The following is a 27187-nucleotide window of genomic DNA, read 5'->3' as shown; positions in this document are numbered from 1 at the left end:
AATGTAGTAGAGCATTTATTGAGCCTTCAAGAAATTTATGTTATGGTTGCAAAGTATCATTCTTCATTCTAGAGAAAAAAAAAAACTTCATAGAAGTATTTGTGACAAATTGTTTGTTTGCTCCTGAGATATGTGACATCTGGTACATTATGTGAACTAAAGCTAAAAGAACAATTTGTTGTTCATCTCTTAAAAGTAATTCTACCAGTTCATAAATTCACATCAATTCAGTTTTCCCAGTTGTTTTATCCTTAGTACTATAAACCTGAGCAGCATTGAGAGAAATTGATAATTATAGTCCTCTTTGTAATTTGCCTTGTAACATCTTCTCATTAAAATTTGCTTTGTGGTACCCTGCCTGGATTGATTGCTAATTCTTTTCAGTGAGAATACTTTGGCTGAGTTGTGTTACTAATCAAAATGTAGGGGTGCCTGGGTGGCTCAGTCACTTAAATGTCCAACTCTTGATTTTGGCTCCGGTCATGATCTTACGATTTGTGAGATCAAGCCCCATATTAGGCTCTGAGCTGACAGTGTAGAGCCTGCTTGGGATTCACTTTCTCCCTCTCTTTCTGCCCCTCTCCTGCTTGCATTCTGTCTCCCTCCTTCTCTCTTTCTCTCTCAAAATAAATAAATAAACATTAAAAAAAATCAAAATGTATACCTTTAAGCAACTTGGGGCAAAGAAGTAATGGTGCTACAGAAGAAAAGTAAACCATTAATGTGAAATTATATATAATGTTCCTCTTTCTTTTCCATAACGGCAAAGGTAGTTTTAGATTTCTGTAAATAGTATTTACATTAAAGCTTTCTTTGTGACTAGATGACAATACTGAGATGACAACATTATGACATATGATTTAGTCTCATTAATATATCTTAAGACTTCACTGTGCACTTTGCCAGCATTTCAGTCCTCTTTGAACAGCCTTTAAAAAATTTACTATACAATGAGATGTATAACTGGTCCTGGGAAAGAGAGAAGGTTCTTTTCTTATGGAAGAGGAAGGTCATGCACAGAGACCATGAACACTTTTTTTTAACCATTGTGACAGATTAAGTTTTCTTTTATCTCCATAGCTTTATACATTTCCATGATGTACTACTTGACTGTTTCCTTCTGGAATTAGCTCTGTGAAAGATCATGTTCACTTATGATTTAAGTGGTTACCTAATATCACTTCAGTAATCTTAGGAAAGTATACTTTCCTCAAAAATTATAGAAAATGGTTAATGCTTTCATAGTTCTGGAGGCTCCAAAACTAAGGAAACAGTGAGGAAAATACAACATTTAGAGAAGAAAAAGTCAAACATTATTTTGAATACATGCACATGAAGAATGAATACAGGATGACTCACAGCATGGGTGTGTGGTAAAACCAATGATCCTTCATAATGGATGTAGTTTCCCCAAAAGAATCCTTGTTTCAAATCATGTCTTTTATGTTTATAGGCATTCCTTGAATTAGAAGCTTCAGATTAACAAATATTCAATATGTATGTATCTATATCTACATCTACATCTACATCTACATCTACATCTACATCTACATCTACATCTACATCTATATCCAGTTTGTGCCATGCATATCAAGGAAAAGAGTCTTCATGGGTTTCCCAGGTGATAGTTTGAAATGAAGAGAGAAAGATGGCCCAGGTTTCAATGTGTAGAACACTAAGTAGTTCTTCACAGAGCTAAAATAGTCACTTGTCTGTACTCTGCAGATTTGAGCAGACCTCTTATATGAAAAGAGACTTCAGAAAGCCCAAATTGTACTTTCAGTGTTCTCGTTAACTTTTATTTTTTTTTCCTTTCCTCCTTAGAAATACCTCTGAGGTAGAAACCATGGAGAGGGTAGACACTCTCAGAAAAGCCCTTGAGGCAGCTGTAAGTGAGGCAGCCCATTATCAAAGTAACTCTTGGTTTGGAGGTAGAATAGAAGCAAATGGATAGGCTGAGGAGTCAGGCCAACCTCTGTAATCATATTTAAGTTGCATCTTGGTCTTAGCACCAACTAGCATGTGACTTCAACACTTATTTTAGTTTGCTTGTCTGTAAAATGGTAACAACAATAGTACTTACCTTACGAAACATGATGTGGTGATTGATAGCACAATACTTATAAAACATGTAACCACTGCACTTAGCATAAAGTGAACACTAAACAATTACTAGCCTTACAACCTGAATTAAATGCACTAACGAATGCAAGTTATCATTTGAGAAACAAAAAGTCTGAGGATAAAAATGAAAGGAAAGAAAATATATGGGGAATATGAAATGTAGAAGTACGAAAATGCTGAGCTAAGTCTTTAAAGATGAATGGATCAATCTGGTACACAAGGGCTTTCCAGATACAAGGTCAGCATGAGCAGAAAGAACAGCACATGGTTAAAAAATTCCATGGTGTAGTCAGGGAACTACAAAGTGTTTAGTATTGCAGGTATGTGCTGTGTATGGTTGGGGGCAGGTGGGAGATGTGATTTCAGAGCTAAGTAAAGGCTGTCTTATTTATGTACGTTGTTTGTGCCAGTCCTTATGGAGAGTAGAATGCCATTGACTGCTTCTAATCAGGAGAGTAACCTGGCCTATTCTCCCAGACTGCTATGAGAGTAAATATTTAAATAATAAACACAGTTGTGTTGGTGTAGTCCCTCCTTAAAACCGTTTCATTGTACTATTAGTATTTTTTAATCCACTTTTCTATCCACCCATCTATTTTCCTCTTAGGCTCCCGATTTTAACTGTGTCCTGCACTCAGGCATGGATTTTGATTGTGTGCTTTTGTTGTTTGTCATTTAAGAACCAACCTGTTTTGTTGCTTTTTATATAACTTTCTTATAAGTACATTAAAGGTAGGGTGGATTTGGCATCATCAGCATCATGCAAGCATTTAGGTAGAAAATCATACTAATATTCAGAATACTTTGTAAATTAAAATTTTCTTATGAAATATATTTAAATTTTTTTTCTTTAAAATGTATCCACTTGTACAAATAGTGTTTATCAGTTAGAACAAAGATAGAGCTAATTTAATAGCCCAATATATAAGAGCAGACATGCAATCTTTGCATTCTGGAAAAAGAAGTGTGAACTGAGGATCACTTCAAATGTTAATGTGTTTTGTCCTGTCACCAATACCTCTTGCCATGACTCTCCTCTAACTCATATTCTCTCTGTGTAGCAAGCATGATGATTTCCTATATACAGGCAGAAGGGAAATTTAATTTTAAACTTCAGGAAATGGAAAGGCAATAGAGAAAGTCAGTGAAGGGGGTTGAAAATAAACTAGAAACATCAAAGATAAAAACAAAATGATTTTGGTAATCCTTAGTGCTTATTCTTATTACTAATGGTTGCATTCTGAAATTCAGCTAAGGAGGCTGAGAGGTGTTGAAAATGTTTCGCATTGTGTTTTAGCAGATGGTTAAGTAGTGTTTTTTACTCTAACTCATTCATCTGAAGCTCTTTCATCCGTATTAAAATTGTCCCAAAGGAAAAAATAAGTTTCAGAAATGTTTGCAATCCTTTATTTTGGGGGGGAAATCCATTTTCTATGATTTCTGTCAAGTGCAAAAACCTATTTAAAGGAATTAGCTGTGATAATTCACTGCTTTGAATTGATTCCTTTTGTAGTATTGCTTCCCACACTTTCATTTTATTTCATTCAGTTCAAGTGTCTTTATCTTGAAGTTTCATAATCAAAAATCTATACAAAGTATGTGTATATCCAAAATACCAAAAATCTGCTCAAAATGTAACCTTCGAGCACCTTCTTTTATTACAGACTTCCTTATCTCTACTCGACCTTCTGCTGTCCATTTTTTGCCCGCTCATTGATCATTTAAATACATTATTCTCTAGGGATTATATCAACCCTTGTCAAAATTCTGTCTGAGTTCACTGAATGTGGTATGAGTTGGAGGGGAGGGAGGTGAATCACATACACCCCTTAAAATTAAGTACAAGTGTTGAAAAACAATGTTAACAAACTATCACAAAAGGGAAACTAAGGACAGTAAAATTGGCTTGTGTTTTTAATATACTGGGATTTATTATTTGTGAATCTAAGAAACTGAAAGTTAATAACATGAGATAGTAAGACTAAAGTCCTACTGTGCATCCTTCTGTGTGTGTGTGTGTGTGTGTGTGTGTGTGCTCTTCTAAGTAACCTCTTTAAGAGGTTTTTCTCTACTTCTGGTGCCATTTATTTTTCAAGACCATTTTTGGCATGTTTTGTAAGAATCTATTTCTAAGTCCTTGGTCCATCTTAATCTTTATAGTCCTCTAATTTCACCAATCCAACCATGAATGCAGACAGACTGCATGACAGCTATAGTAAAAATCAAAGGTATGGGTCAATATTCAGTATCTACATGGTTCAGAAGAGCCACCTGAAGGATTTTTTTTTTAAATGGCACTAATCTGAAAAACAACTGTAATGTCACTGGCGCTTAGTACAGAATTAGAAAGCTATTTAAATAATGTGCCATGGGCTTTGAAGGTGGTTGCCAAAGAAGACTTTTAAAAATATCTTGAGCAACAAGAACATCAATGAAATAAAGGGCTCAGCACACATTTGGTTGAATGTATTTTAGTGTTAGCAAGAATTCTGGTATGATTTTCTAGAAATGTGAATTGGATCATTTTTACTCCTCTTTAAATTTTTTTTTCAGAATCCCTATAATCTGTGTAGTGATTTTAAAAGAGACTCTTAAAAAACTGAGAACAAACTGAAGATTGATGGAGGGTGGGAGGGAGGGGAAAGTGGGTGATGGGCATTGAGGAGGGCACCTTTTGGGAGGAGCATGGGTGTCGTATGGAAACCAATTTGACAATATGTTTGATATTAAAAAAAAATAAACTTTTTAAAAGTAAATATCTCTAAAAACAAAGAAGAGCAAATATGAAATTTTTTTGTCTTTAAATTAAAAATGTATCTGAATGTTTTGTTTACTTCAACTTTAGAGATGTTTCAAAATTTTACTATTAAGCAGAACAGACAAAAAATTGCATCATATTTCTCCTGTATATTTTAATCCACACTGATATTATTTTCAACATTCATCTGTTCATCCATTATGCTCAACCAAAAAATATTAATTGAATATCTGCTGTACAGTATAAATTATGGAATTGTATGTACCTCACTATATTTTATCTATTTATATGAATATCTCTGTTAATAAATTTAATTTGTTTAGAGCAAGGACTTTTTTTATTCACTCTCATATTCCATTGACTAGCATAGTGCTCAAAAGAAGATACTGAGAAAATATTGAATAAATAAAGATTTTTTTAACAATTATTCACAAAAGTTTATGGAACATTATATATCACCCTTTGATTTCTTATTCCAGTATGATCCCCCTCAAATATGTCCTGTGTATTTTTATAAGTCACTGATCTTAAATGCAAATCTGAAACTCTTCCCAATTTTGTATATCTGGCTTTCCAGTTTTGCACAGCAAAGTTCAAAGTCCGTGAATTTATTTTATTTTAGTTATGTTTATTTATTTATTGTTGAGAGAGAGAGAGAGAACACAAGCAGGGGATGGGCAGAGAGAGAGGGAGACACAGAATTCGAAACAAGCTCTGGGCTCTGACCTGCCAGTGCAGAGTCAGAGGTGGGCTCAAACTCACAAACTGAGATCATGACCTGAGCCAAAGTTGGACTCTTAACCGACTGAGCCAACCAGGTGCCCCATAAGTACACATCTTTAAATGTTTATTTATTTATTTGAGAAAGATAGAGCAACTGCACCCTTGAGTGTGCATGTGAGATGGGGAGGGGCAGAGAGAGAGGGAGACAGAGGATCCCAAACAGTCTCCATGCTGTCAGCATAGAACCAGTTGTGAGGTGTGGGGCTCAATCTCATGAACCCTGGGATCCTGACCTGCACCAAAATCAAGAGTTGGACACTTAACCGACTGAGCCATCCAGGTGCCCCCAAAAGTTCACATCTTGAGCAAGACATGTAAGACCTTTGATTGTCTTCTGCCTGTTCTCTCAGTCTGAACTTCTGCAGGTCCATTCACTTCCTTACATTCCATTTTGTTTTGAAAATTTGTACGTAGTATTTTTTTAAGTTTATTTATTTTGGGAGACAGCAGGCAAGGGGCAGAGAGAGACGGGGAAAGAGAGAATCCCAAGCAAGCACTGTACCAGCAGCACTGAGCCCAATGCGGTCCTTGAGCTCACACACCATGAGGTCATGACCTGAACCGAAACCAAGAGTTGGACACTCAACTGACTGAGCCATCAGACACCCCTGTACACATGATTTTATATTTTGCCTAGACTTCTCTTCTTTCTTGGATATAGCAAATTCCTACTCATTCTTCAAGACCCACCTCAGTCATTTCCATGTTTATTAAAGCTTCCTTGACCCCAGATGTAACCACTTCACTTGGCATGCAGTCGTTTTGCCTAATTTATACTTTTATTGAGGTATTCCCCAAATTATGTTTCAAGGAAATTAGTTCTGTAAGATACCAACAAGTGTTACTGCAGAGAGAAAAAGGAGTAGGGAATATCCTCTGCTCCAAAAAATTTGAGGGGTTGTGTGTTAAGTAAAATTACAAAGGTGTATTTATTCCAGGAATAGTCAGAGCCTCTATAGTTCTGATATTCATGGTCAATTTTCAAGAGCAGACTATATAATATACATTGTTTCCCATATATATTTCTCTATGGAAACCATTAGTATGGAAACAATACTAAACATCCCATGAGACTCAAGTATTCTACTAACTAATTGTAGTTTGTGAAAACTCTATTATTTTACTTAGTGTGATTATTTCCTTAGAGACTGTAGGCTTCTTAAGGTCAGGGTGTGTGTACTATGTATCATTTTTACTCTTTACTTAGGTAGAATGTGAATGATTTTTTTTTATATAGACCTAATTTAAAATCAGATAGTCTAAATCGCATGTCATTATGGGGATAAGAAAAGTGTAATTTCTTCATCTGTCTTATTTATTGTGATTGTGTTTGAAGTAGTAAGTATGAACATTGGATAAATTACTAATTAAGTGAAGCATGTAAATAAGATGAAAATTAATTTTTTCCCTGTATTCTATATTTTTAGAAGTCTACATCTGCTCATTTCACCATTGCAGTATATTTTTAATAGTTAGAACACTTTAAAGGTAACATACACTAAAATTATATGTTTTCTTAAATATCTAAAATATCTCACATTGATAGTTATTTAATGTTTTTCATTAATTTGGACCTTTTCTGATGGAATTTTATAGAAAAGGGTCAAATTACATAAACCATATTTAACCTATATTTTAAATATTTAAAGGGCATGAATGTTTCTGAATTCACATCTATCTTTATAGTATATGATTTAACAATGAAATATTCATGCAGATGAACAGCAAAATGCTGCTAAGGTGCAAACACAGATACATAGATTTATATTTAGCTTCCTTCCATTCTGAGTCTACATAGCTGATGAAGGTTTATTTTCATAGGCATTTTAGTGAGCAACTGGTTGAAATTAGCACAACGTAAAGATTTTAATAAAAAAATAAAAATCCTTGAATTTGTCTATTTTGTGAATGTTGATTGATTTGAAGGAATTTCTCTTGCTGTTTTACTTAACTCATTAATCAATTTGATCAAAGAAGTAAAAAGTTGACCAAATTTTTGCATACACATTCTATCTCACTTTTTAAACTTCATTTGCTGGTGTTAGACCATAGCCTGGGAGGTCAGATGAACATTCTGTTGCCATTTCTCTTCTATTTGTTTCCCCTCTCAAATATGATTATTTTCTTGGCTGTTACTTTAAAATCTGGTGAGACAGTAATTTTAAGAGCCATCTTAGTAAGGAGTTTTGCAGGTGGATCACTGAAACCCTATTCTCAAATAGAGTTCTTATGAAACATAGAGGAGCATTAAAGACTCGGAACTAATGATCAATCTTTATTGTTGATTAGGTACATGATTCTCTATTTTTGTTAGGCAATTTACACAAATTCTATACTTCAATTCAAAAATTTTATCTTCATCTCTTTTCACATTGAAGTTAACAGCTGTTGTCTCCTAAACTACTCTACAGATGCTCCATTCAACACATGAAAATTTCCTAAGACTGTTTCTGTTCAAAACAAAAAGAAGACTCAGGCTTATTCATACAGTTCACCTCAATTAAGTGATAAAAATCAATGAGGATAATGGGCCATTTAAATGCAAGTATTAATCATTCATTTTTTTATATGACTTGACTACACTCTTTATGTTGAAGAAAAGTATAAAATAAAAACACCCAGACTATCTTCCAGCAGAACTAATGTACACAAACATTCATGAAAATGTAAGTTATGTTTTTCATAGTGACAATTCAACTGACAGTCAAGAATACTATACTCTATCCTAATAATATACGGATTATGGTGGCATAAAAATAATGTTTTTGGAAGACAGATATGGCCAACAATTACATGAAACATTCAACATCACTAATCATCACAAATCAAAACCACACTGAGATATCATCTCACATCTGTTAATATGGCTACTATCAAAAGACAAGAGATAACAAATGCTGGAGAGAATGTGGAGAAAAGAGAGCACTTATATACCATTGGTAGGAATATAAGCTGGTACACTATGGAAAACAGTATGGAAGTTCTTCAAAAAGTTGAAAATAGGACTGCAATCCTACTTCTGTGTATATATATCAGAAGGAAATGAAACCACTATCTTGAAGAGATATTTATACCTCCATGTCCATTGTAGCACTATTTTTTTAACTCAAACTTTCTTTTTTATTATTTCATTTTATTTTATTTTACTTTATTTATTTTATTTTATTTTTACTTTATTTATTTATTTTTTAAATTTACATCCAAGTTAGTTAGCATATAGGGAAACAATGATTTCAGGAGTAGATTCCTTAATGCCCTTTACCCATTTAGCAAATCCTCCCTCCCACAACCCTTCCAGTAACCCTCTGTTTGTTCTCCATATTTAAGTGTATCTTATGTTTTGTCCCCCTCCCTGTTTTTATATTATTTTTGCTTTCTTTCCCTTGAGTTCATTTTTTCTGTGTCTTAAAGTCCTTATATGAGTGAAGTCATATTATATTTGTCTTTCTCTAACTGACTAATTTCGCTTAGCATAATACCCTCTAGTTCTGTCCATGTAGTTGCAAATGGCAAGATTTCATTCTTTTTGTTGCTGAGTGATACTCCATTGTACATATATACCAAATCTTCTTTATCCATTCATCCATTTATGGACATTTGGGCTCTTTCCATACTTTGGCTATTGTTGATAGTGCTGCTGTAAACATTGGTGGGGTGCATGTGCCCCTTTGAAACAGCATGCCTTTATCCCTTGGATAAATACCTAGCAGTGCTATTGCTGGGTCGTAGGGTAGTTCTATTTTTAATTTTTTGAGGAAACTCCATACTGTTTTCCAGAGTGGCTGCACCAGTTTGCATCCCCACCAGCAGTGCAAAAGAGATCCTCTTTCTCCACATCCTTGCCAACATCTGTTGTTGCCTGAGTTGTTAATGTTAGCCATTCTGACAGGGGTGAGGTGGTATCTCATTGTGGTTTTGATTTGTATTTCCCTAATGATGAGTGATGTTGAGAATTTTTTCATGTATCGGTTGGCCATCTGGATGTCTTCTTTGGAGAAATGTCTATTCATGTCTTTTGCCCATTTCTTCACTGGATTATTTGTTTTTTGGGTGTTGAGTTTGGTAAGTTCTTTATAGATTCTGGATACTAACACTTTATCTGATATGTCTTTTGCAAATATCTTCTCCCATTCTGTAGGTTGCCTTTTAGTTTTGCTGATTGTTTCCTTCACTGTGCAGAACCTTCTTATTTTGATGAGGTCCAAATAGTTCATTTTTGCTTTTGTTTTCCTTGCCTCCGGAGACGTGTTGAGTAAGAAGTTGCTGCGGGCAAGATCAAAGAGGTTTTTGCCTGCTTTCTCCTCGAGGATTTTGATGGCTTCCTGTCTTATATATAGGTCTTTCATCCATTTTGAGCTTATTTTTGTGTATGGTATAAGAAAGTGGTCCAGGTTGATTTTTCTGCATGTTGCTGTCATTCCATTGGATATTCTTTCCTTCCTTCTCAAAGATTAGTTGACCATACATTTGTGGGTCCATTTCTGGGTTCTCTATTCTGTTCCATTGATCTGAGTGTCTGTTTTTGTGCCAGGACCATACTATCTTGATGAATAAAGCTTTGTAATACAGCTTGAAGTCCGGGATTGTGATGCCTCCTGCTTTGGTTTTCTTTTTCAAGATTGCTTTGGCTATTTGGGGTCTTTTCTAGTTCCATACAAATTTCAGGATTGTTTGTTCTGGTTCTGTGAAGAATGCTGGTGTTATTTTGATAGGTATTACATTTAATATGTAGATTGCTTTGGGCAGTATTGACATTTTAACAATATTTGTTCCTCCTATCCAGGAGAATGGAATATTTTTCCATTTTTTTTGTGTCTTCTTCAATTTATTTCATAAACTTTCTATAGTTTTCAGTGTACAGATTTTTCACCTCATTGGTTAGATTTATTCCTAGGTATTTTATGTTTTTTGGTGTAATTGTAAGTGGGGTTGATTCCTTTATTTCTCTTTCTGTTGCTTCATTGTTGGTGTATAGGAATGAAACCTATTTCTGTGCATTGATTTTATATCCTGCAACTTTGCTGAATTCATCAATCAGTTCTAGCAGTTTTTTGTGGAATCTTTTGAGTTTTCCATGTAGAGGATCATGGCATCTGCGGAGAGTGAAAGTTTGACCTCCTCTTGCTCTAATCTTCATTATTTCTTGTCTTCTGCTGGTTTTGGGTTTTATTTGCTGTGCTTTTTCCAGCTCTTTAAGGTGTAAGGCTAGGTTGTGTTTCTGAGACCTTATTTCCTTCTTTAGGAAGGCCTGGATTGCTGTATACTTTCCTCTTATGACCACCTTTTCTGCATCCCAGGGGTCTCGGACTGTGGTGTTCTCATTTTTATTGGCTTCCGTTAACTTTTTAATTTCCTCTTTAACTGCTTGGTTAGCCCATTCATTCTTTAGTAGGATGTTCTTTAGTCTCCAAGTATTTGTTACCTTTTGGAATTTTTTTCTTGTGGTTGATTTCGAGTTTCATAGTGTTGTGGTCTGAAAATGTGCACAGTATGATCTAGATCCTTTTGTACTTGTTGAGGGCTGTAATGTGTCCCAGTATGTGGTCTATTCTGGAGAATGCTCCATGTGCACTAGAGAAGAATGTATATTCTGCTGCTTTAGGATGAAATGTTCTGAATATATTTGTTAAGTCCGTCTGGTCCAATGTGTCATTCAAAGCCATTGTTTCATTGTTGATTTTCTGATTAGATGATCTGTCCATTACTGTAAGTGGGTTGTTGAAGTCCCCTACTATTATGGTATTATTATCAATGAGTTTCTTTATGTTTGTGATTAACTGATTTATGTATTTGGGTGCCTCCACATTTGTAGCATAAATGTTTACAATTGTTAGGTCTTCTTGGTGGATAGACCCATTAATTATGATAAAATTCCCATCTTCATCTCTTGTTACAGTCTTTATTTTAATGTCTAGATTGTCTGATATAAGTATGGCTACTCCTGCTTTCTTTAGTTGACCATTAGTATGATAGATCGTTCTCCATCCCCTTACTTTCAATCTGAAGGTGTCTTTAGGTCTACAGTGGATCTCTTGAAAACAGCATATAGATGGATCTTATTTTCTTATCCATTCTGTTACCCTGTCTCTTTTGATTGGAGCATTTAGTCCCTCGATGTTTAGAGTACTGAAAGATATGAATTTTTTGCCATTATGCTGCTTGTAGAGTTGGAGTTTCTGGTGGTGTTCTCTGGTCCTTTCTAGTCTTTGTTGCTTTTGGTATGTATGTATGTATGTATGTATGTATGTATGTATGTATTTCATCTTTTCTCCCCTCAGAAAGTCCCCCTTAAAATCTCTTGCAGGGCTGGTTTAGTGGTCACGAACTCCTTTAATTTTTGTTTGTCTGGGAAACTTTTTTCTATTTTGAATGACAGCCTTGCTGTATAAAGATTTCTTGGCTGCATATTTTTCTGATTCAGCACATTGAATATATCCTGCCATTCCTTTCTGGCCTGCCAAGTTTCTGTGGATAGGTCTGCTGCAAACCTGATCTGTCTTCCCTTGTAGGTTAAGGATATTTTTTTCCTCTTGCTGCTTTCATGATTCTCTCCTTGCCTGAGTATTTTTTGAATTTGACTATGATATGCCTTGTTGATGGTCGGTTTTTGTTGAATCTAATGGGAGTCCTCTGTGCTTCCTGGATTTTGATGTCTGTATCTTTCCCCAGGTTAGAAAGTTTTCTGCTATGATTTGCTCACATAACTCTTTTATCCCTTTTTATCTCTCTTTATCTTCTGGGATCCCTATGATTCTAATGTTGTTCCTTTTTAATGAGTCACTGATTTCTCTAATTCTCAAATCATGCTCTTTTGCCTTAGTCTCCCTGTTTTGTTCTGCTCCATTATTCTCCATAAGTTTGTCCTCTATATCGCTGATTCTCTGCTCTGCCTCATCCATCCTTGCCACTGTGGCAGCCATTTGATATTGGAGCTCAGTTAAAGCATTTTTTATTTCATCCTGACTAGCTTTTACTTCTTTTATCTCTGCAGAAAGGTATTCTAATCTATTTTCAACTCCACCTAGTATTCTTACTATTGTGATTCTAAATTCTGGTTCAGACATCTTGCTTGTATCTGTGTTGGTTAGGTCCCTGGCTGTCATTTCTTCCTGCTCTTTCTTTTGGGGTTACTTCCTTCATTTTGTCATTTTGAAGAGAGAAAAGGAATTAATGAGGTAAAAAAATATAAGATAAAAAAATTAAAATTAAAAAATTAAAAACAACAACAATGCACACACACACACACACACACACACACACACACACACACAAATCACATAACTTATGCTAGATTCTAGGTGTGTTTTGGTCTGGATGTTGAAAGGGGCTTGAAAGGGAAAGAGGAAAAAAAAAAGAAAGGAAATCGTTTGAAAATTTGAAAAAAATGAATACACTGAAATAGAATGAAATGAAATGATGGAAATAAAAATTTGAAAAAATTGACACAAAAGTAAAATTTTTTTTAATAAAAATTGAAAATAAACATGTTTTTTTCTCTTTCTATATTCAAGAAAAAGAAAAGAAATGAAAAACAAAAAAAAAAAAAAGAAAATTGAATAGATGGACCAGTGAACTCACTGAAATATGATTCAAATTTTCCCCTAAAAGTCAAACTATGAAGTGCTTTATAGTCTGTAAACTAAGCAGGCAGAGAGATTTGTGTTCCTGAAGAGCCAGGTTGGCCCAGTTGGGCAGGGCTTAGTGTAATGGCTCCATTCTCCACTAGATGGCGCTGCTTAGCTTACTTAGGTGGAAGGGCTTGTAGGTGTGTGAAAATGGGGACACAACTCTGTTCTCCCTGATCAGCCATCATGCTCCCATCCTATCTTCCGCCCACTCCCCGCTTATATACTGTCTGTGACCAAGCCCCAGGCAGCACCTCCCTCCTGAGTTTTATCTCAGATGTGGCTGTTTTTCCTGACCCTTTATTTCTGAGGGACTGTGTCTTTGACCCATTCTGCCCCTCTGTGTGAGGTCTCACCTAGCAATGGCCGGGTGCCTGCAGCACCCAGGAACTTTCATGGGACCGTGCTGCTACCAATGCCTAGAGACTGTGGGTGGGTGCCAGCCTGCTCCAGAAAAAGTTCACCTGATCGGGTAGTAGCACGTTTCAGGGATTATGGAAAATTCAACATACATCTGGCACCCCAACTACCTTGTTCCAGCACAGGAAATGTGGTTGTTCTCTGGGGTCTCCTGGGACCTGGTGGCCACATAGCCTCTACTAAATGTACTTACAGCAGTGTAACTGCTTCTCCCTGTGTGGCCTGAGGACCTCTGGGACTCTACTCTGTTCCTGGGAATTCACCCTTCCCACCAGAGGACTGCCATGTATCAAGCTGCAGAGACTCAGACTCTGTGCTCCCCCTGTTTATAGAGTATTAATGGAATTTAAACCTTAATTTAAATTTAATCCTTTCTCCTTTCTCCCTTTATTTATTCAGTCCCTTGCAGTCCTTTTCTCCTTTCTCCCTTTTTTGTTCAGTCCACTCTTTCTCGTTATCTCCAGCTGCTTTTGGGGGGTGGGGGAGTGCCTTTCCTGTATTCTCCCCCCATCTCCGCCCTCTCTCCACAAGCAAAAACAGCTCCCTGCCCTCCACAGCTTCTCTCTCCTCTTAGTTCACCCCTCTGTGCCATGTACCTGCTGAGTTCTGTGGTTCAGGTTGTGTAGATTGTTGTGTTAATCCTCCAAATCAGTTTTCTAGGTGTGCAGGATGGTTTAGTTTTGATCTCTGTAGCACTGTTTATAGTAGCTGAGACATAAAAATTTAAGTCTCCATCAACAGATGAATGGATAACGAAAATGTGGTATATAGACATATATATGAAATATTCTTCAGCCCTATACAAGAATTAAATCTCACCATTTGTAACAACATGGGTGAATATTGAAGGCATATGCTAAGTGAAATGAGTCAGAGAGAGAGTGTGTGGCAAATACTGTATGATCTCATTTATATGTGAAATCTAAAAAACATCCTCCTAGAAATAGACTAGAATGGTGGTTGCCAGAGGCTGCAGGGTAGGGGAAATGAGGAGATGTTGGTCAAAGGGGGTAAATGCTCTGTCATAAATTGAATACTTTCTGGGGATCTAATACACAGCTTGATGACTGTTGTTAGCCTTGCTGTATACATTCAAGTATACTTGAATGTTGTTAAGATTAAATATTCTCACCTTACTTTAAAAAAAATATTATTAAGATTAAATTTTCTCACCTTACTTTAAAAAAAATTATTATGTGAGGTGATGGATATGTTAACTAACCTTATTGTGGTAATTATTTCAAAATATATACATGATTCAAATTTTCAGGTTGTACACAACTTGCACAAAGTTATATATCAGTTATATCTTAATAAAGCTGGGAAAATAACATTCTTGGGTTAGATTAATTTTTAAAGTATACTAGGTAGAAAAACATTTAACTTTCATATGAATGGTCAGACTGCAATGTTTAAATACTGTTTTTATTCAGACATTTTCTTAATCTCAGAATTAGAAAAGAACAAAGAGGGATCCAATCTAACTTCCAGGTAATTGATACCATTCTAGATGTTTATGAATGAGGATCATGCCATCTCCCAAACCTACTCTGTTTTTTTTTTTTTTTCCCATCTGAGTAGTACCTACTTTCTTAGGCTTTCTTTAAATTAATTATGCTTCATTAAAAAGGCAATTTGTTATAAAGGAGTGATAACCAAACTTAAGTGAACCTAAAATTCACCTAGACAGCTTTCTAGAATGCATGTTCATAGGATACAATGCCCAAAATCTGATCAGTAGGTTTTGATTGTAACTTAGCAATCTGATTTTAAGAGACATCTCAGGTGAATCATACAGACATTCTACAGATCCCATTTCAATAACACTTCAAGAGACAATGATAGGCAGTCTAAGGAACTATGTCCAAAGGGCATAACAGTTCAGGTGTATTTCAGACAACCCCATAAACAGGAAGTTTCGATCCAAAAGATGGACATAACAGGAAGGGTATACAGGTGGGTAATATGTAATGGTAGTCACTGTGTGTCTAGGGATCTGACAACAGTCCCATCCTCCCTCCTTCAACCCAAAATCCAGAGGGTAAGAGAAAGAGAGTCAGCCACAGCCAACTTTCTAACACAGGCAGAAACTACTGAATATTTCAGCTTGCTTTTGTAACTGAATTTGAGGTCTCTTTCGATGGTGTAACTAAGATTACTTCTGTACAATGAGTTTTAGAACTGTTATTTCTCCCATTCAAATATTTAGGTCTCAAATATGTAGCAAGGCTTTGACTAGATACAGATAGATAGATAGGTATATATAAAGAGATAAAGATATACGATTCCATAGCCCACAAAATAAGTTTCTTCTAATTTTTTAAAACTTTTTTTAATGTTTATTTATTCTTGAAAGAGAGAGAGAGAGAGAGAGAGAGAGAGAGAGAGAGAGAGAGAATGAGTGAGGGAGGGGCAGAGAGATAGGGAGACACAATCTGAAGCAGGCTCCAGGCTCTGAGCTGTCAGCACAGAGCCCAACACGGGGCTTGAACTCATGAACCATGAAATCATGACCTGAGCTAAAATCAGAAGCTTAACTGACTGAACCACACAGGCTCCTCACCCATAAAATAAGTTCTGTCTATCTCCTTGACAGGCCACCTACATCCCTATACTACTAGTGGTATTTCTTTCATTTGTTCCTTTGTTACTTCCTTTGATTTGCTCTACCTTTCAGTCAAACTGGATAATTCACCATTCCCAAACTCATCCCTGTTATTATTGTGGCCATACTTTTCTGACACTCTTCTATCTGGTGTACTATTTCCATATGCCTAATTCTACTAATCTTTCAGGGCCCAGCTTAAATGCCACCATCACCTGGAAGTCATTTGTTCTTCATGATCAGTAGGAGTTGTTTTTGATTTCCACAGCATTTTTAGCTTTACTTCATTTCTGAGCCTTTCAATTTCTCATTTCTATTATGATTATCTGCATTTGGATCCTCCCCTTTTTGAAACTGTAAGTTCCTTGGAATCAAGAGCTGTGTTTTTTTTCCCCCTCTTAAAATTTCCCTTAACATATATGTTTATACATACAATAAGTATGCAAAATATTTTTAATGGTTGCCTTCTCTCTTCATTGTAACTTATCAAAAATCTTGAAAATGTGAGACTTGAAATTTCATAGGCAAAATGCTTTCTAATTCTTTACATGTCTATTAATAAAATCTAAAAATTTCATTATGGTAGCTTGTAAATGATTCTTGTGGCTGCTGTTGTTTAATTTTTACTACCAGTCACATCATTAACCATTAACAGTTGTAGGATTTTAAAAAATGTAACCTTGTATTTACCCAGACAAGTCTTTCCTATTTTGCATTTGTACAACTTTCAAACCCATGTAGCATTTTATGACATTTTTAATGTTGTCCTTTATTCTATCTTTTCAAGATATTTTTGGATCTTGATCAACTCTGCCAGGAAATAGGCTAGCTATCTCCCTCACTGTCCCCACTCCCTCATTCTCAGCTCTAAGTAATATACTCTTTGGAGAAACATAACTTTTCTGTCTTTAAGCTTCATTGATAAAAATGAGCAGGATAGGGAAAAGAATAGAGAACTCTCTTCTGATTAACATCAGTTGAAATTAGAACATTTTGAATCCTCCAATAGGACCATAATCCTCGATTTTATCCACAAAGATGTCTTGAGAAACATTTCACTATCTTACTGTAATCAACGTCTATTCTTTTTATTGATTGATTGATTGATTGATTGATATGCCAAGTTGATCACAGTAAAAAGAGCTGAGTTCCTACATTAATCAAGAAACCTAAAGCTCTGTGGTATAAACCAGTTAACAATTTTGGGTAATTTATATACTGGTCCAGTGTTAGGTATGCATTTATATTTTAATCATCTCTCACATAGAACACCCTATTTATTTTTTTTAAATAGTGAAAACATGGTTTTTATCTAATATGCTAGGTTTATACAAATAAGCAACTTGCTTCTAAGTGATTATTTTGGTCTCTTTTGCCCATGTTCTCAATTAGTGTTACCTAAAAAAAAAAAAGTAAAAATAAGTTATTAATTTACTAGGTTAATGTAAATTGTATCATCACAGGAGTTTAAGGTGTTTAAAATTATATTTTTAAAATGCTATCAATTTAGAGTGCCTACTATATTAAAGGTACTGTGTTTAAGGCCTTAGGCATGATATCTCATCAACCTCCATCACAATCTTATGAAATAAGCATTATTATTTCTATTCCTATTATTATTATTATTCCACAGAAGGAAACCTGAGGTGTAGTGTTCCACTCATTTATTCAACAGCTATTGATTAACTGTCTGTTATGTCTCTGGCACAAAGTTGGCCCTGTTTATACAATTTCATTGTACAATTTCTTATTCACATAATTTCATTGAATTTATGTTTTGATGGAAGGTGGATTTCCATCAACTCACTAGAGAAATACTAGACAAGTAATTAGAGAACATATCTGTTAGTTTCGATTATGAAAAGTGCTACAGAGAAATCCAGAAGGGGTATGAGATTATATAGCAGACAAACCTGATCTGGTTGGTTGCAGGGTGGGGGGAGTCAGGGAAGGTTTTTGAGTCCACAAGTATAAGAGCTAAACAACCAAAGAGAGATTGGCAGTGGGGTTGGGGGAAGAGGGCAGATTATTCAGGGCAAAGAGAGGAGCATCTACAAAGGTTCAGAGATGGGAAAGGAGGGTACACTTTTCAGAAAATAGAGGGAAGTTAGTATGATTGCAGAGTGAGAGGGAGCATAGGAAGGAGACTTTGGATTTTACACGGTCTTCCTGCAGGCCACCTGTTAATTTTAGATTTGAGCCCAAAGGGAATGTGAAGACAAACGCCTTTTGTCTTCAAAAGTCTTACTTTTGTCTTCTGTATTTGCATTTTGTCTTTTGTATTTGTATTTTGTTTGTTTTAATTAGGAGTGAACTATAATCATATTTGCTCTGTGAAAGATTATTCTGGCTGCTGTTTAGGGCATGGACTGGAAAACAGCACAAAGGGATGAAGGAATACCATTTAGGAGGCTTTTGCAGGGGTGAAGGGGAAAGATAACAGTGCCTTGAAGTGAAAACGGTAGAGACAAATGAATGAAGTAAAGAGAAGTTTAGGAAATAGAATTGGCAAGACTTAGTAACTGATTGAATGAGGTGATGAGGAAAAAGGAAAAAGCCAAGGCTTGTCCAATGGGGTGGATGTTAATTAAATTGTTGCCCAAGGATGAACAGCTAATAAGTGTTAGGGATCTGGACCCTGTTCAAAATTTGTGCTCTTAACATTGTGGTCCTCTGCAACCCAGCTTACAATGGCCAAGAGCTCCAGTATTTGAAATTTTACAATATGGCTTCAACAATATAAATCCTACAATATAAATGCTTGGGCATATGTGATAGCATCCTGGGGAGGCACCTGTAATGCAAAATGGACCGTGGAGCATATTCAGGTTCTGTTATTCTGAATTTATTGTGGCGACACTTCAGAGTAGCTGCAAAACTCTGGGATTCTTTCATTTGTGTTTCATTCTATAAACTGCTGGTAGGAATAATAAGCATAATAATAATATGTATAATTCAAGGTAAAAATGAAGAATAAATATTCCCTAGAATCCTTGGATGAAAGAAAAACTTCCTCCCAGATCATAAAATTATATATTTTCTGCATAATTTTATATCTTAGTCTGTCTTTTTGAATAATACTAAAATTTTGATGTGTCTTCTTAAATACTGTGTGACCATTTGTGCAGAGCAGGACAATTAATTACATATGAGATCAGGTAGAATGTCTCTTTTTTGAATGCAAATACCCCCAGTAATGTGAAGTAGTAAATCATAACCCATAATACTCTTTTATCTTCTGGTTAAAAGTTAATCACGAAAAGAATTATAGCCACAGAATTTCATCTTTAAAAATGTTGCCACCAAGAGGTAACTTTGTCATTAGGCAGCAGTGGTTCATTTTTCCCCTTTGCCTTCTTAAATTTTTGTGTAAGATTTGCTTCCAAAACGTGTAATTTCAAGTTTCTTCCACAGCGCTGAATACTATTTCCTATGCAATGTACTAATTTTTTTAGATGTGATCACATACGGACATGACATATTTTATTGAGATGAAACAAAGGGAATAGTAAAATATGTGTAATTATTTTAAATGTTGCTAGAGCCCCACCTACAGTGGCATAGTTTTGTCTCCTTCACAGGCTACTGCTATGTACATAGTTATTTCTCCGGTTTATTCCTTTTCCAACAGACGCAAATCAGACGATGCCAGATTATGCCAGATCTGTGGAGGATGAGCTAGGTTTGTGGCTTTAATTGCAATCCTCAGTGTATTTAGGCACTGGGGGCATTGGGAAGAACATGGCAAATATCAAATGAAAAGTAATAAGTTGTTTTGCAGAACAGAAAGTTTATCATCCCTACCTTGAAAAAGCACTCAGAATTGAGTGAATCAAGAACTAATGATAGGTTCTGAAAGTAAAGGTTAAGATACAGCACATAAGAACATATGCTTTCATTGAGAACATTATCATGGTGGAGTGGTTAAAAGCACATTGTCTGGACTCTGGCTTCCAGCACCATCATTTACTAGCTCTGTGACCTTTGCCAAGTTAACTTAAACAAGGTAATCACAGTGTTGTTGGGAGGCTTAAAGACATGACCCATAGAGCTCTTAGTACAGTGCCTGGCACATGGTTAGCACTGGATAAATGTTGTTGTTGTTGTTGTTGTTGTTGTTGTCGCTGTTGTTACTCTAATACACTTACCCAGCCATTCTTAGTAAGGACAGTGGTGAGCACTTGGTAGAAGATAGAAGCAGGGTAAATGGTACAAGAACATACCTTCTTTTTCATGTTTCATCCATTGTCTGTTTGGCCTGTTAACATACTATTCTTTCCTCTTCTGCTTTTGCACATGCCATGGTTCATATAAAATTATAAGTAGAGTAGTCCTTACTTTAAAGCTTATCAGTACATCCATTTTGGGGGTCTCATCTTTAGAAATCCTCAATTTGTAAAAAAACTACATTGTTTAGGCTAATAATATCAAGTATATCAAGTATATTAAAGTGTATAGTATGTAATGAAGTTCTACCAAAGAAAACAAATTTTCTACCACTATATTTATATGCCTTTATAACCAGGGGATTATGATCTCATCTAACGAAAGACCATGAATTATAATAAGAATATATTTAAATGACCTAAGAATTCACATATCAGTGATCACACTCCTGAATGAAACGTAGATTCGTTCAGGAAAAATGAATGTATAATTATTCAGCAGAGGACTCTGGGTTCTCCTGAATGCAATCTCTTTGTTTCCTTTGCAAGGAGAGTCTATATTTTAAAATGAAATGAATGTTAATGCATCTAATTGAAACATTTGCAGCTTTGGCTCTAAAACCAGGGAATTAATGAGGAAATAGAGAAAAGGGGTTCCTGGTGCACTGTCAGTGCACCAGGAACATAAATTGGTACAGCCACTATGGAAACTATATGGAGGTTCCTCAGAAAGCTAAAAATAGAACTACCATATATATGATCCAACAATCCCATTTCTGGGCATATATCCAGAAGAAATGAAATCACTATCTCAAAGAGATATTTGGGCTTCCATGTTTATTGAAGCTTTATTCACAATTGCCAAGGCATGGAAACAACCTATACGTCCATCAACAAATGAATGGATAAAGAACATGTGATATATATCTATAATGGAATACTATTCAGCCATAAAAAGGAGTAAATTCTGCCATTTGCACAATGGGACACATAGATGGTTCTTGAGGGCATTATGCTACTTAAAATAAGCTAGCAGAGAAAGACAAATATTGTATATACTCACATGTGGAATTCAAAAATGTCAAAATCATAGAAACAGAGGGTAGACTGCTGGTTATCAGGGGCTCGAGGGTGAGAGAAATGGAGAGATATTGGTCAAATGGTGAAAATGTTCAGTTATAAGATGAGTAAGTTCCAGGGATCTAACACACAGCATGGTGATACAGATAACAATACTGTCTTGTATATTTGAAACCTGCTATGAGAGTAGATCTTACATATTCTCACCATAACAACACCCAAAAAAAAAAAGGTAATTATGTGAGGTGAAGGATTTATTAGCTAATTTTGCTGCGGTAAACACTTGCAATATACACATGTGTCAATTATTACAGTTGTATTATCTTAAACTTACACATTATTATTGCCAATTATACCTCAGTAAACCTGGAAACAACAAAACAGGGAGCATAAGACAGAGGAATAGGTGATAAGAATTAAAGAAGGAAATAGGTAGGTAAATAGGAAAAAAAGTAGGTTACACAACATAGACAGAACTGATTTTTTTTAATTGTATGGACTCTTAGCATAAAAAATTTTAATTATATAAAGTAAACATTTAACAGTATTTACATCTGATAAAGGATCTGGTAACAGTATCTACATCTAGTAGGATTAGGGAGTGGTCATTCATTTATTCATTTTTTGCTAAATATTTTCCAGTTATTCTACGATGTATTTCATTTGTCCTTAAAGAAGAAATAAACAGAAATGCAAAGTAAGCTGACCAAATGACAATTAGTAGGGTCCATTTATTTTTATATTCTGTAAAACTGAACAATGTTTTTATTATGTTCAGGAAATATCACAGAGATCCCTAGGAAAATGAGAGCCTGCAGAATTCACACAAGTCAAGTAGAAAGACATACGCTTGTAGAAAGGCATTGCCAGTGGCTGAAATGTTTTTATGAAGCAGTAAAACAATAATAAAATGGTCTAATCAATGTAAATTTTGAAGAGTATTCTCAATAAGAAACAGTGGATGAAGTTAGATGTGTCTGGCTTCAAGGAAGTCAGAGACAATTAACACATTCTTAAACACAATAAGTTATAACAGCCTAATTTTTGCAAATTAGACACTTCTAGAGAGTTATTTGCTTGCAATAAATCTCAATAAGTGACTTGAATAATAAATGGTTTATTCACTTCATAAAAATGAATAGTTTACTCTTTATCAAGGAAAATAAATCAATAGGATAAAATGTTCTTTTCCCCTTTGTTGTTAGAGAAGAGGATGTTTATAAAAAGCATTGTATCTATAAATGCATGATGAAAACTCAGAAAATCAATGTCCAATACCTTTACAAGGTGTCAAGGGCCCTGTCTTGTGCGATTTCTCAATAGATAGTGACTAGACCTCTTGCATCAGAAATAACCTGGGAAATCTGACCTCTGACCAGCAAATCAAACTTTCTGGAATCACAGTGGCATCTGTGTTTTCATTAAGTGCCCAACGTAGATTTGGTGTTCCCTGAAGTTTAATAATATGTAATTTGAACTGTAGGCTAAAATCCATAAAAGATTAGGGAAGTGATAGATTACACATTTCTCTTGAAACAAAAGTCTTCTTTATTTGAGTGAAAATTAGTTAAAGATGTAAACTTCCTGATGAAAAGGATGAGTAAACATACCACAAAAGGGCCAATGAGTTTGTAATGCTGTGCTTGTATACAGACTTTCTGATATATGCCTCTAGGTCATTTTTATTCAAATTGCTTTATATATTCTGAATTAATATGCAAACTGGGAAATCCTTAAAATACCTTGTTCTCATTTGCATAACTGATAGAAATAAAATATTCTTGTTAATCACTGAGGCATATGTAGTATGTTTCAGCTGATTAATTTCATTTTAATGTGATCTCTGTTTTTACCTCCACTCCATAGAGCACTCAAGGCTGAAACAGAAAAGCGTTCTCTGAGACATTTATGTCTTTTAATTATATCCAAAGGTAAATTATTTTTACTTGCAGAGTTTTTGCTTTCTTGTTCCTCTTCTATGTTTTTTTTAAAAGCCTAACTTCAACTTAAAAAGTTCTAGACAATTTAAGAAGCAAAAAAAAAAAAAAAATACGAAGAACTCATTAGGACAATAGTTTGGGAATATCAGAAATAACCTTGTAGCCTCATAATTTAGGGATTACTTTTTCCAGAGTGGCAATATTTCCAAATTCCTCTGAGGAGCTATAAAACATTTTTCTAGAAGCACATTTTTATAAATGTCCTTGTATGTTTCATTGAAACTACACCTGTAACTTTATACAATCACACTATTTACACTTTTGTTTAAATCTTTGCCTTATGAAATATAATCACTTAAGTTTGCGTATTTAATATCCCAGAATTTTTTGAGCCTTCTATATCCCAGATATATCAGTACACAAAATGTTCATGCCCCTGAGTATATTTTTGCTCTTTAAAAACAAAATAATAAAAATTAAGATTTTGAGGATAACAAGTTATCACTGTGTAGAAATAAGATATTAGTGATTAGTATTAGTATTAGTGATTAGGTTAGTATTCTGTCAGTCATCCTGGGCTCTGTTATACCATGGTAACAAATAAGACCAAATTTCAAAGTCTCAAAGAAACCTGAAATGTATTGCTTGTTGGTGGCATATATCCAGCATGTTATACTCAGTTCAGAATCTTGGCTGTTAGGGAAGCCGCTCTCTGGAACATTGTTTGGCCCCATGGCAGGGAGAAGGAGATAGCAATATGAATCAGATATTGGATCTTAAAGTTTCCCCTAGAAGTGACACATATCACACTGGACAAAGCAAGTCACATGACCACAACTAACCACAGTGGGCAAGGAAGTGCAGTAATACCAGATGTCAAGGAAAACCACAAGTATTTAATAAATACCACTGTGACTACCACAAGGATACTGGCATATGGGGCAATTTTGTGATATTTTCCTTTATTCTTACTTCTTGCTGACATTAAAATTATCTTTCATACCTGTCTTTCTGAAATGTAAGGCAAAGGTATTAACCTTCAATGGCATTAGTGAAGATTTATAAGCTTAAATTATCCCCACTCTTTGCAAATAGCTGGGTTGGGAGAGAAAAAAAAAACTAGCTAGATGATGTCATTTTTCGACAGCTACAGAGGTCAAGAGGCTAAGAAAGGGGGTCATCATGAGAGCCCTAGGCCTTTGGTGGAACAAGGAAAGAAGAAAACTAGATTACTGGAAGCAAAGCTAATGCTTCCAACTTTGTAATTATACCCGTACTCATAAATCACTTATTTTTTATTCTTGTATAGAACAAATTTTTTTCATTGTTTTAAATATATCTGGGGGAGGAAGAGGTAGCTAGCTCTACAGTGTTAGCAATGAAAATTTAAACTGTTAAAAATGGTATGAGGAAAAATGAATTAATTGTCTGGCAGCATTTTTATGCTGCACTCACAGATTATGGAAGGGTCTTATGTGCCAAATATGTTATGTTTGTCCTTCAGAACACTTTTTCATCCTTCCCTACCTTTCTATACTCCCTGAAAGACTGACATGTGTTCCTTCTTCACCCATTGGCTTTCTCAGTTTAAGCAATGGAGACAGTACCAAGAGATTAGAGATGGGAAGAAGAATGAGGTTAGGATATTTAATCCCAAATTGACTCTCTGCCAGGTCTTTCACAGAGTGGCTTCATTCCTTTACTAAATGCTACTGCTCCTATCAGGTGGCCCTGTCCATTGAAGCATGCTTTCAAGGTCCCAATAACCATTCCTTAATCTTTCTTCTTTGGGCCTTGTGGTAAGGACTTTCTTGCCTTTGCTAGACCTGGAGTACTGCAGTAACTCTTCTTTATTTCTCACACCTTGTCACACCTTTATATTCTTTGTTTTTCTCCCCCAGACAGACTATCCCATCTGTTTCCTGCTAGAGACCTGACTGAGCTAGTCACTATTTCCAGGTATTATGACATACATTTAGGTCCATTGCCAATAGTCAAAATGATTAGGTTACAAAAGTCTTAGAAGAAATGAATCTCCATTAAGATTTCATATTCTTAGGATCTCAAAAGTATTTACAGTTGTATGAAGAATGGATTTAAGTCTTGACTTTATCAAGTTAAAAAATGTTTAAAATTTTTGTAGTTGCCTGTTATTACTGTGGAAAATTTGTTCAAAAGCTTCTGAGATACTGTAGACTGGGCTATTGATTATGTTAAGAACAGAAAGAAGGACTAGGTATTAATAAAGCTCCAAGTTGGGATTCCTAGTAACTGCTCTTTACTGTGGATCCTGCTGACAGACACAAATAGAAGTCCAAAGAATGAAGTAAGTGGCAAGAACATGAACCAGCCTGTCAGTCAATCAGCATTTACTCCTCTAAAACCTCACATTTTCCCAGTCCACTGTTTCCATTGATTTATCTAAGACTTTACCAAGTTTTGTTCATTCTGTTATCTTTTATATTCATTTTTATTACTCTCTATTGACCCCATTGTACATAATAACTGCAATATTACTTGGTCTTTTGTTGTATCACTTTCCTCCTTATTCTGATGCTCCATTGTCCAAGGAGAGAACTGATTTATGCACAAAGTAGAAGGCATATTCTCAGTAGAAGGCATATTCTCTCCTATAAATCAGGAATGGAGACCAAGGGGCAGATATATAACCCTGCATTCCAACAACCAGTCTACGTTGTTCATCTTCCATTACATTCTCATTCTTCATTAAGTTCATTAGTCCTTTGCAGAAATCTTGAAGGGAGATGGAATGACAGTTGGGCATCAAACTTCATAGCTGAGTTCATGAGAAGTTATGTGGGGGCAAATCCTGTTTTATCCATTGCCTCACTGAGTGTTTCCATAGACTTAGAAGATAAGGTGTTGCAGCTTTTCCTAATTTAGGAGTTTTCCTGGCAGCAAAGCACAACAACCTTACTTCTTATGTATAATAATATTTCTATTATAGATGTGATAGGAGTAATTCTTAGGTTACACACTCCTAAAACTTCTAGGTCATCAAATTATGAAACATGGTTAAAATGACTTATGATAAATAAGAATTGAGTTACTTCACAATAAAATTTTTTTCCCTTTAATTCATTTAGCATGAATTAAAGTGCTTATATCCTATAGGAGTTGGTCTCTAGTGCCTAACTCTTCTCTTTAGTGATTTTGTCTGAATATTTATGAATCAAATGCTTATCCTATGTTTTTTACTATAAAAAATTCTATGTGTGATATAGTCCTTTTCCCAAAAGTAAAATTTGCCAAAGAAAAAAAAATGTCAGCCTTGATAAAAGGTAATACATTTTAAAAAGTGAATGAAAGTGTGAGAAAAGAAAAATTTACATGTTATCTTTGTTCAGGAGAGAATATGGAGTGGTCTAAACCATCTGTAGAATGGTAAAATATTTTCTTTATAGGTTACACCAATGCTTTCTCCCCCTTCTTTCCTTCCTTCCTTCCTTCTTCCCTCCCTTCCTTCCTTCCTTTTTCTTTCTTTCTCCTCCTCCTTCTTATTCCTCTTCTTTTCTTTTCTTTTCTTTTCTTTTCTCTTCTGCTTCTTCTTCTTTAATCTTAGAGAGAGAGAGAGAGATCATATGCAAGGGAGATGGGAAGAGGGAAGAAGAGAGAGAGAGAATCTTAAGCAGGCTCCATGCTTAGCCCCAAGCCTGATGAAGGGC

At 35.3% G+C, this 27187-nt stretch overlaps 1 protein-coding gene across 6 annotated transcripts in view; it reads left to right on the top strand.

Annotated features, from left to right (window-relative positions):
• Positions 1–27187, top strand: part of LINGO2 (leucine rich repeat and Ig domain containing 2) — a 1156543-nt gene that overhangs the window by 671762 nt on the left and 457594 nt on the right. The window lies entirely within an intron of this gene.

This window comes from Panthera onca, chromosome D4 (genome assembly GCF_046562875.1).
Source record: "Panthera onca isolate mPanOnc1 chromosome D4, mPanOnc1 haplotype 2, whole genome shotgun sequence".
NCBI classification, from domain to species: Eukaryota; Metazoa; Chordata; class Mammalia; order Carnivora; family Felidae; genus Panthera; species Panthera onca.
This window is presented reverse-complemented; position numbering and strand designations above follow the sequence as displayed.